Raw genomic sequence first — 8840 nt, 5'->3', positions numbered from 1 at the left:
GAGTTTTCTGATACCAGAAAATTGTAGGACTAGTTCACAAAAGTAGAGTTCGCATATTATGCAAATTAGCAAAAAAAATCTAAGTGGGCGGAGCTAAATGGTACCGTGTCAAAGTTATTTGGCTTGACCCAAGGAATGACACACAAAAATAATTTTGTCTGTGAACATCTCTGTTTACGAGTTATGAAGCAAAACGTGTTTTGGTGCTCTATAGCGGTGATATATAGCTCTATATATCTATTTGGCCAAGGTAGTAGTAGTAGTAGTATCCGAGCAAAAACAATAGGGTCCTCTGCACTGCGTGCTTGGACCGTAATAAAACGGAAAACGGTGACTTTTGACTTACCCTGTACTTCAACCTTAAGGTCAAATTTTCGTTTGAATCACATTTGAAATCACTAGTAAAATGTGACAAAAACTCTCATAAATCGTTTGTAGCATCCAGTTAAAATAATGTACAAACAAAAAAAGTCTGGTCACCGCGCTTGCGCAGATGTCCACAATGGCAGTTTGAAGGGGGGCTAGGAGGGGGCACTTTGGGCTCTCGCTTCGTAACGAGCGAGCTGATTGGCTCTTTTTACTGAAGGGCGGGACTTTTTCCGTAAACAGACGCCATGTTGAGCGTTCCCAGATTTCCCATTCATATTTAAAGTAGTGACTGTTCTCCTCCTTTTGAATCGCTCTGGTTGTGGTCAGTAGTCCTCGCCGCTGATATAGTGTTATTGGAGGAACAGAAACAAGAGCTGAACTATTTAAGGTAGGAGGCTGTCCGGCACTTTAACACTCACTGTTTCCTTTCGTCCTGCTTTTGTTGCAGTTTGAAAGCCTTCGTAATATGTGCTTACAACGAACGTGGGTGGCAGACAAGCCTCCAGAAAGCAGTACATTATTTGTTAAGTCATAACGTGTTTTCACTTGTAATAGATTTTAAGCATAATTTCAGCTTATTATCGTTTCTGTTTTGACGTACAGGCAGATGCAGCTCCCCACTTCCCAAGATTACACCGCCCTGCATAAACTAAACGAACCCTTTTTTTCTAATCATGCAGCGTAGAGTACAACTGATACATTCAACAAATCAAACTACTGTGATGTGGTGTCATATAGGTGCCCTCACAATAGGATAAAATTCAATTTTCACCCTTCTGATGAAAAAACATGAAGTTCCCTTTTAGATGCCCTTTCAAGTGAGAAAACATGATGAAGTGCCCCTTTAATGGTTAGAAAAAATACTAGTGAAGTAAATGAGATGCATTGTCCGACAGTCTCCCCTACAGTGTGCCCTCCTCTAGGGCAGTCTTGCCAAAGTGGGTGCTGCGACAACAATCAAGGGATGTTGCCAGTTAATTTCACAAGATATTGAATTTACTTTTCAAACTCTTCTTACATTCAAAACACATTGTATAGCTGCCAAAAATATTTTATGCATTTTTGCAAGGGACCTATACGTTATGCTAATATCTACCTAGAATTCTTATGTAATCTTATCTGCAAGGTTTGTGTTTTTTATTTTTCAATGTGCCTTTTAGGTTCTGTAGATTATGTAAGGTTAACTGTATTTGAAAGACAATAAATTTTGCGACGCAGTTTAAAATAATCGTTCTCATTGTTACAAACTTACATCTGTTTCATCCATTTAGTTTTAGTCACACTAAATGTCCCCCCCCCTAGAATGTTCAGATGTCAGAGGGATCTTAGTACAATCTGAGTTGTAACCCTGACATCCTCCTACAGTGTGTGAGGTAGGCAGTACAACACGTTTTCTTTGAAGTTGTAAAGGTGGAGCTTTAGCAATGAAGCATTACTAAATATTAATGTATGTACACTGCAAGTGCCTTTATAGATAATAATTAGTATCCGTATCAGCCCTGAAAAAAAAACATAGTGGTTGAATCCCTAGTCAAAACACAGGTGACTGTTCAGGCACCCTTGGTCAAATGTTTCTTTGAATCTAATAAATTTCAAAATGTATGTGTGCATGTGCGTGTGTATATGTGCGTGTGCATGCGCGGCAAAGGTTTGGGCACCATTTCAGTCAATGATGATTGTAGCCAAAGAGATAAATTTTTGTTTTATTAGACCACAGCACAATGTTGGTGATGTTTGTGTAATAACACTGCACAGTAGGCCAGTACATCACAGTTCATGTGCCAGCCAAACCTTCCTGCAGGTCTTTGGCAGCGAAGTGGGGGTTTTGCTTTGCATACCTGGCCAGTCTTTAAGCAGGTTTTATGTAGACATTTCTTGGTCTCTGAGATCTTACCTTGACTTCAATAGTTGTCCTTAAATTAAACTTCTTAATGTTATTTCAGACATGAATACTCCTCAGTCAACAGTTTTTTTAGGTTTTTTTTTTATTTGTTTTTGTTTTTTTGAGATCATTACAGTAAAGTGCAAGCACCCTAAGAGGTTTGAAGAATCATTTTTTTATGCTTTGAAATTGTAAGTATCAAGTTTGTCATTTGCACAACACGTCAGGAAATTTATGCATTGAAATGCTTGTGGTAAGGCTCAGGTAATAACTCTACAAAAAGTAAATAAGTAAAGTAAAATATAAACAAATTTGAATATAGTAAATATACACTCACCATCCACTATATTAGGTATGCTAGTAAAAGGTTGGAACCCTTTTGCCTTTAGAACTGCCTTCATTCTTCGTGGCACACTTTCAACAAGGTGTTGGAAACATTCCTCAGAGATTTTGGTTGGTTATTTGAGTTCCTGTTGCCTTTCTGTCATCTCAAACCAGTCTGCCCATTCTCCTCTCACATCAACAAGGCATTTTTGTCCACACAACTGACACTCACTGGATATTTTCTCTTTTTCTGACCATTCTCTGTAAACCCTAGAGAGAGTTGTGTGTGAAAATCCCAGTAGATCAGCAGTTTCTGAAATACTCAGACCAGCCCATCTGGCACCAACAACCATGTCATGTTCAAAGTCACTTAAATCACCTTTCTTCCCCATTCTGATGCTCGGTTTGTACTTCAGTAAGTTGTCTTGACCACCTCTACATGCCTAAATGCATTAATTTGCGGCCATGTGATTGGCCAATTAGCTATTTGTGTTAACAAGCAATTGAACATGTGTACCTAATAAAGTGGCCGGTGAAGGTTCACAAAATCTAGAGAAATATGCACAAAATATAGAGACAATATACATTTTAAAGTGACTTAAGTGACTCAGTGTTTATTGTTATTTAAAATGACTTAGTTTTAAAGTGCTGACAAAGTGATTGAGTTAATTGGTAACTGGGGAAGGACCCACAAGCTTCTCAGCTTGTTCAGAAGCCTGACAGCCTGTGGATAGAAACTGTTCATTAATCAGGTTCTTCTAGCCTGTATACTGCAAAATCTCCTGCCTGATGGCAGGCTGTGTGCTGGGTGACGCTATCTGACCGGATCTTTTTGATCTTCCTGAGGCAGCAGGACTGGAAGATGTTCTGTAAGGCTGGTTGTTTGTTGCCTGTGATTGCTTCTGCCATCCTCACTACTCCTTTAAGGGCCTTGTGGTCATAGGCAGTGCAGCTGCTGTACCAGATAGTGATGCAGCCCATGAGGATGCTCTCTGTGGTGCATCTGTAGAAGTTGGTGAGGATCTAAGAAGGCAGACCAAACTTCCTGAGCCTACGCAGGAAGAAGAGATGGTGACGGGCAGATCTCAGTTGGAGGGAACAGGTGAGCTCACCAGTGAGGTGTATGCTGAGAAACTTCACACTGCTGACTCTGTCCACTTTGGCTCCATTGATGAATAGGGTAGAGTGACCACCGCTCTGCCGCTTCCTGTAGTCCACGATCATCTTCTTTGTTTTGCTAATGTTGAGACACAGATTGCTGTCCTGGCACCACTCTGACAGAGTGCTGACCTCGTCTCTGTAGCCTGTTTCATCTTCATCAGTGATGAGGCCTAGGATGGTGGTGTCATCAGCAAACTTGAAGATGATGTTAGATGTGTGTTTTGCTACAGTCATGTGTATACATATTGCATGTAGCACTATGACATACAGCAGAGGATCCATTAAGTGGAAAAAATGTACTTAAGATGAAATGTGTTGAGTTTGGAATAATGTTGTTAACCATAGAATGTGATTGTTGTGGAATAATGCTTATTTTTGCCATAGAAAAATCCAGATTTGCCTCAGATTTCTAATGTTGCCATGATGACACAACTTAAGTGGTGAGATTCTATATGAAGAGTATTTGAGGAATTTGGGTTTGCATATCAGATGGAAGTTTGTTATTTCTTTACACTTTCTAGCAGTTGATGTAAGTAAAGCATTCATGATTTGGATCGGAATACTTTTGTTGCATTACACATTGAGTTATTATTTTTTTTCTTTTCCCAGAAATGAATAATGTCCTGCTTCAGGTCTTCTCCTGCACTTGACCCAGCTTCAGTGTGCTTCCGTAAATACGTCAAGACAGTCTACTAAGAAGAATGTAAGGTGATAAATAAGAATATGGCATCCAGAAGACGTTCTGGTACTCAGCAAACATTGTCTGGTACCCTCCACACGAACACATCTCACAGAAAAGCACAGAAACGCAGCAAGGAGAGAAATCACTACTGCTTGGAGTGTGGAAAGACTTTTACTCAACAGAGTACCCTCAAAATACACCAGCGCATTCACACCGGAGAGAAGCCGTATCACTGCTCAGAGTGCGGCAAGAGTTTTAATCGTCAGAGTCATCTTAAAACACACCAGCGCATTCACACAGGAGAGAAGCCGTATCACTGCTCAGAGTGTGGGAAGACTTTTAATAATCAGAGTAATCTTCATAAACACCAGCTTATTCACGTAGGGCAGAAGCCGTATTATTGCTCAGAGTGTGGGAAGACTTTTACTCAACAGAGTCATCTCAAAACACACCAGCGCATTCACACAGGAGAGAAGCCGTATTATTGTTCAGAGTGTGGGAAAAGTTTTACTCAACAGAGTACTCTTCAAGAACACCAGCGTATTCACACAGGAGAGAAGCCGTATTACTGTTCAGAGTGTGGGAAAAGTTTTCGGCATCTAAAGACTGTGACTACGCACAAGTGCACTAAGAGTGGTGGTGGTAATGGACAGTAATGAGTGTAACACCTTCTGAAAGTAAAAGTCTATATGGAATGGTGCTTCTCTTCCAGATCAAACCATTTTTAGGGAAAACAACCTATTGTTGTTTCACACTGTTTCTACAACATAAACTGAAAAGAAATCCTGTGCAGATCACAAAGTAGAGCCTACAGCTCCTACAGGTATTTCAGAGTTCACCCAAACTTAGTTTAATTTGTAATGCATGTGGAGAAAATTAGAAGCTTTACATTCAATAATAAGTGTTTTTTTTTTTTTTTTACTTTCTAATTTATATCTTTGCTTGGGTGGTCTAAACGTTTTCCAAAAAGGCCAGATCGGACAGCTTTGGATTGTTAGGTGTTTATAATTGTTGATTTGTTTTTTCAGAAAAACCATGAAATGTGTCTAATGAATTAAGTATATTCCCATTCAAATGTTTACTTGTTTAGTTTGTGAGACAAACTAAAGCTGTTTTTTCGGTCACGTTTTTACATATCAATATATGTAAAAATATATACATATAAATGAGAAGAACAGCTTAAATAGCATAAATATTCCCATTTTTGTTCAGTATTAAATGACTCATACTTACTGAACCACTGAGTTTGCACTTAAGAAGTATGTGTCATGAGATTCATGTAGATTACACTTGGTATAGTTTCTCTGCCTTCCCCTGTAACATCCCAGCTTTGTTTTATTTGTACTGATATTAAATTAATTAGTCTTTTGATATGTAAGGCATATGCATTTGCTGTGGTTCTCTGAAGAAAAGAAAAAAGAAAAAAAATTATTAAAATTCGAATTGCCGGTTCTCAATTTCAAGTTTTTGCTGACTAAACCAAATGCCACCATTAGCTGAAAGGAAAACTGCAACATAATTGTGACTGGGCCGCTTATAACAAACTCTAAAACAGAAGCCCCGTGGCTGTGTTTGGCTTTGGGACCAGACTTTGGACACAACTGTCTTGCCTAGTATAGTGTTTCGGATGCAGTGATCGATATTTTGACAAACACTGACGGTGTTCATGGCTAGCAGAGTCCTTCTTTTGCTCCTGTGATGGCTACACCTTAACAAGTTAATACTTGTTGCAATGAAAGTGCCACTTTGTCTTCCTTTTTAATCTTTAGGAAATATTTTCTATATGCTTTATGTTTGGAGTGTTCTTATTGAGGACACGAAAGAGACATTACTCTGAAGAGATCATTCTGCTGTACTGGGCAGAAGTGAACAACTTTATAAAGGAGACGCTGGAGTATGAAGGACTGTAAGACATAAAGCTATCTTAGAGATTCACAAGTGACCTCTCCTCAGTATGGCCTATGCAAGCCTGTTCTATGTGGCATAAAGTTGCATACAGACAGGCTACAACTTAACCATGAAGTTTCCATTACTGTTTTCAGAGACTTTAATGATTGCTGATGTTCTTTGTGATGCTTGAAGAGTGATTTATCCTTGAGGAGGACACTATGACATGAGATAAGGACTTTCCCATCTCCAGTCTATCCTACCAGTCATGGAGGTGGCTGATGATACAGAAGTTGGTCCGGCCTGTCTCCATCATTGTAGAACTGGATAAAAGGTGACTATTTCGGGATATTTAGGGCCTTGGACTGAGAGTGACTCTTGCTAACATCATTAGGATGCGTATGAGGGACACTGCACCAATCAAATACAATCAAATACAAATAATAGTTTTGATTTGTAATGAATCATTGTGTAAGCTGCATTGTATATAGATTGTGAAATTTACATATAATTTGAAAAAATGTGTAACTAATTTCACCAAGTTTGTGTTAGCTTCTCTCTCTCTCAATTTTAGCCTATGGATTTCTTTAGGCTTTTGTTTATAGAATGTCTTAAATTGATCATTTTCTGTTCTCTGTTTTGTAAATACTTTGTCCATGTAAACCTGAACAAAAAAAGTCCTAATAAATTTTATATTCTGTTCTTCTTTTGAAATTTTTAAAGTTTTTGGGGTACATAGCATTTCAAAAATTATAAATGGGTGTTTTCCATATATTTCTGAATTGTGATCATGCTATGCTAAAATCCCCAACACTAGACAAGCTTTACATTGTTCTCTTTGGCAAAAGCTTGCTGTAGACACTGCTGTTTAAGTGATTCAAATATGCTATGTAACAAAATAGATGCAGACTTCTTTTTGTTGTTGTTGTTCCTTAATGTCCTCTTCGTCAGAAGCAATCTCCTCCACTCATACACTGCATATGGCCCGAACTTTTTTAAATACATTCTGTTCAGGGAGTTAAACATTAAAGAAAAATCACTCTTTCAAGTCTTGCATAGTGGATAATGAGAACAGAAGGTGAACAAACCTGCAGTTAGCCTGTCAGTTAACCAAGTGCAAGAAATTGTTGCAAAGATTAGCGATGAGGTGGCTATGTAATCATTTACTATGAAGCCTCTCTTTTTGAGAGGAAAGTATGTTATCTTAATACTGCACACTGTCCTGCTTTGAGAGAAATTAGCTCCTGTTTTCCAAATGTCAACATTACCGGGCAGATGGCGAAATATATGTGCTCACATCACCAACTGCAGAATTTAACCAGCAATTTCAAGACTTTGCTGCCATTGATATGGACATTAGACTGTTCTCAAGCACTTTCCCTGTTCATGTGGAAGAAGTACAGGAGGATGTGCAGTTGGAATTCATTGAAACACAATGTGATGTTACTCTCCACAGTTGCTACCAGATGCTTCCCATTCCGAGTTCTACAATAGCTTGGAAAAATCAGTAGTTTGGAAAAATCCAGCCTGTGGCCTGTGACCAACCATTTTCTCTGATGACACTGAACAAGAGCAGACCAAGATCCAGAAAACTTGATAGACATCTCTATAATGAGCTTAATATTTCAACAACCCAATGGTGAGTGAAATTAGCAAAATCTCAGTTCACAATTCACCTTAACAGCACTTAAACCCGACCTATTTAGTCACTCAAATAAAAATGCAATATGACAGTAATCAAGCATGTGTATTGTTTCTTTGTTTTAAAAGACTGCATTATTTGTCTCCTGGTCTAAAGCAATCCACCAATTTACCACGCTCTTGTCTCTTCAAATCTGTGATTTTTTTTCTTACCGCCTAGAGCTATTTCTCAAGGCTGGTGATACACTCCTCTAATACTGGGAAGCTGAATTCACAGAGAGCCTCAGGATGTGGCAGTGGAGGTGGTAGTGGTCAGTCCTGTCTCTTCCTTACTGAATGAGACTGGTACTTGCTTTTAACATTTTTGGTAAAGTATGTACAAATTGTGCATACTTTAGGCCAATGGGATATGACTCACAAAGAACAGTTTCTCAAATTCAATACCAAACCCCACTATATATATATATATATAGTACAACATGTACAATTAATGTGTTCTGAGGTCTTAAATGTAATATGAAAAGTCTTTAATGAGTAAACGAATTAGTCCCACCAGTTTGTCGACATTCTTAGAGCAACTACAGATGGTGGGCAGGCAGTTCTTATGCAAGCTGACTGCCACAAATGTGACATGCCATTACAATGGTAGGTATCCTCTTTCAGCCAGAACCAGACCCATACCCGAACAGTTTAAAATTATATAAATCTTCCTCTGTGTAAATGTACGATTATGCAACTAAAGCTGGGCCAATACATAGAATGTTTTTAGCAAATTACACGTTAGCAACAAATCAACCCAAAGTCATGTATGTACGCATGAAGAATGTAGGCTGCAGGCTGTCTCATTTCTCATTTTGTTGTGCGAAAGGGTGCTTAAGAGAGCCCTCGTTGATA

At 38.7% G+C, this 8840-nt stretch overlaps 1 long non-coding RNA gene across 1 annotated transcript; it reads left to right on the top strand.

Moving 5' to 3' along the window:
* Positions 1-625: 625 nt before the first annotated feature.
* LOC108435324 lies at positions 626-7007 on the top strand. Its single transcript, XR_005129218.1, has 2 exons — positions 626-757; positions 4346-7007. It is a non-coding gene; the product is annotated as an uncharacterized LOC108435324 (long non-coding RNA).
* Positions 7008-8840: the final 1833 nt, after the last annotated feature.

This window comes from Pygocentrus nattereri, chromosome 20 (genome assembly GCF_015220715.1).
Source record: "Pygocentrus nattereri isolate fPygNat1 chromosome 20, fPygNat1.pri, whole genome shotgun sequence".
NCBI classification, from domain to species: Eukaryota; Metazoa; Chordata; class Actinopteri; order Characiformes; family Serrasalmidae; genus Pygocentrus; species Pygocentrus nattereri.
Note: the sequence above shows the minus strand (reverse complement) of the source record. Positions and strands in the feature narration are given on the sequence as shown.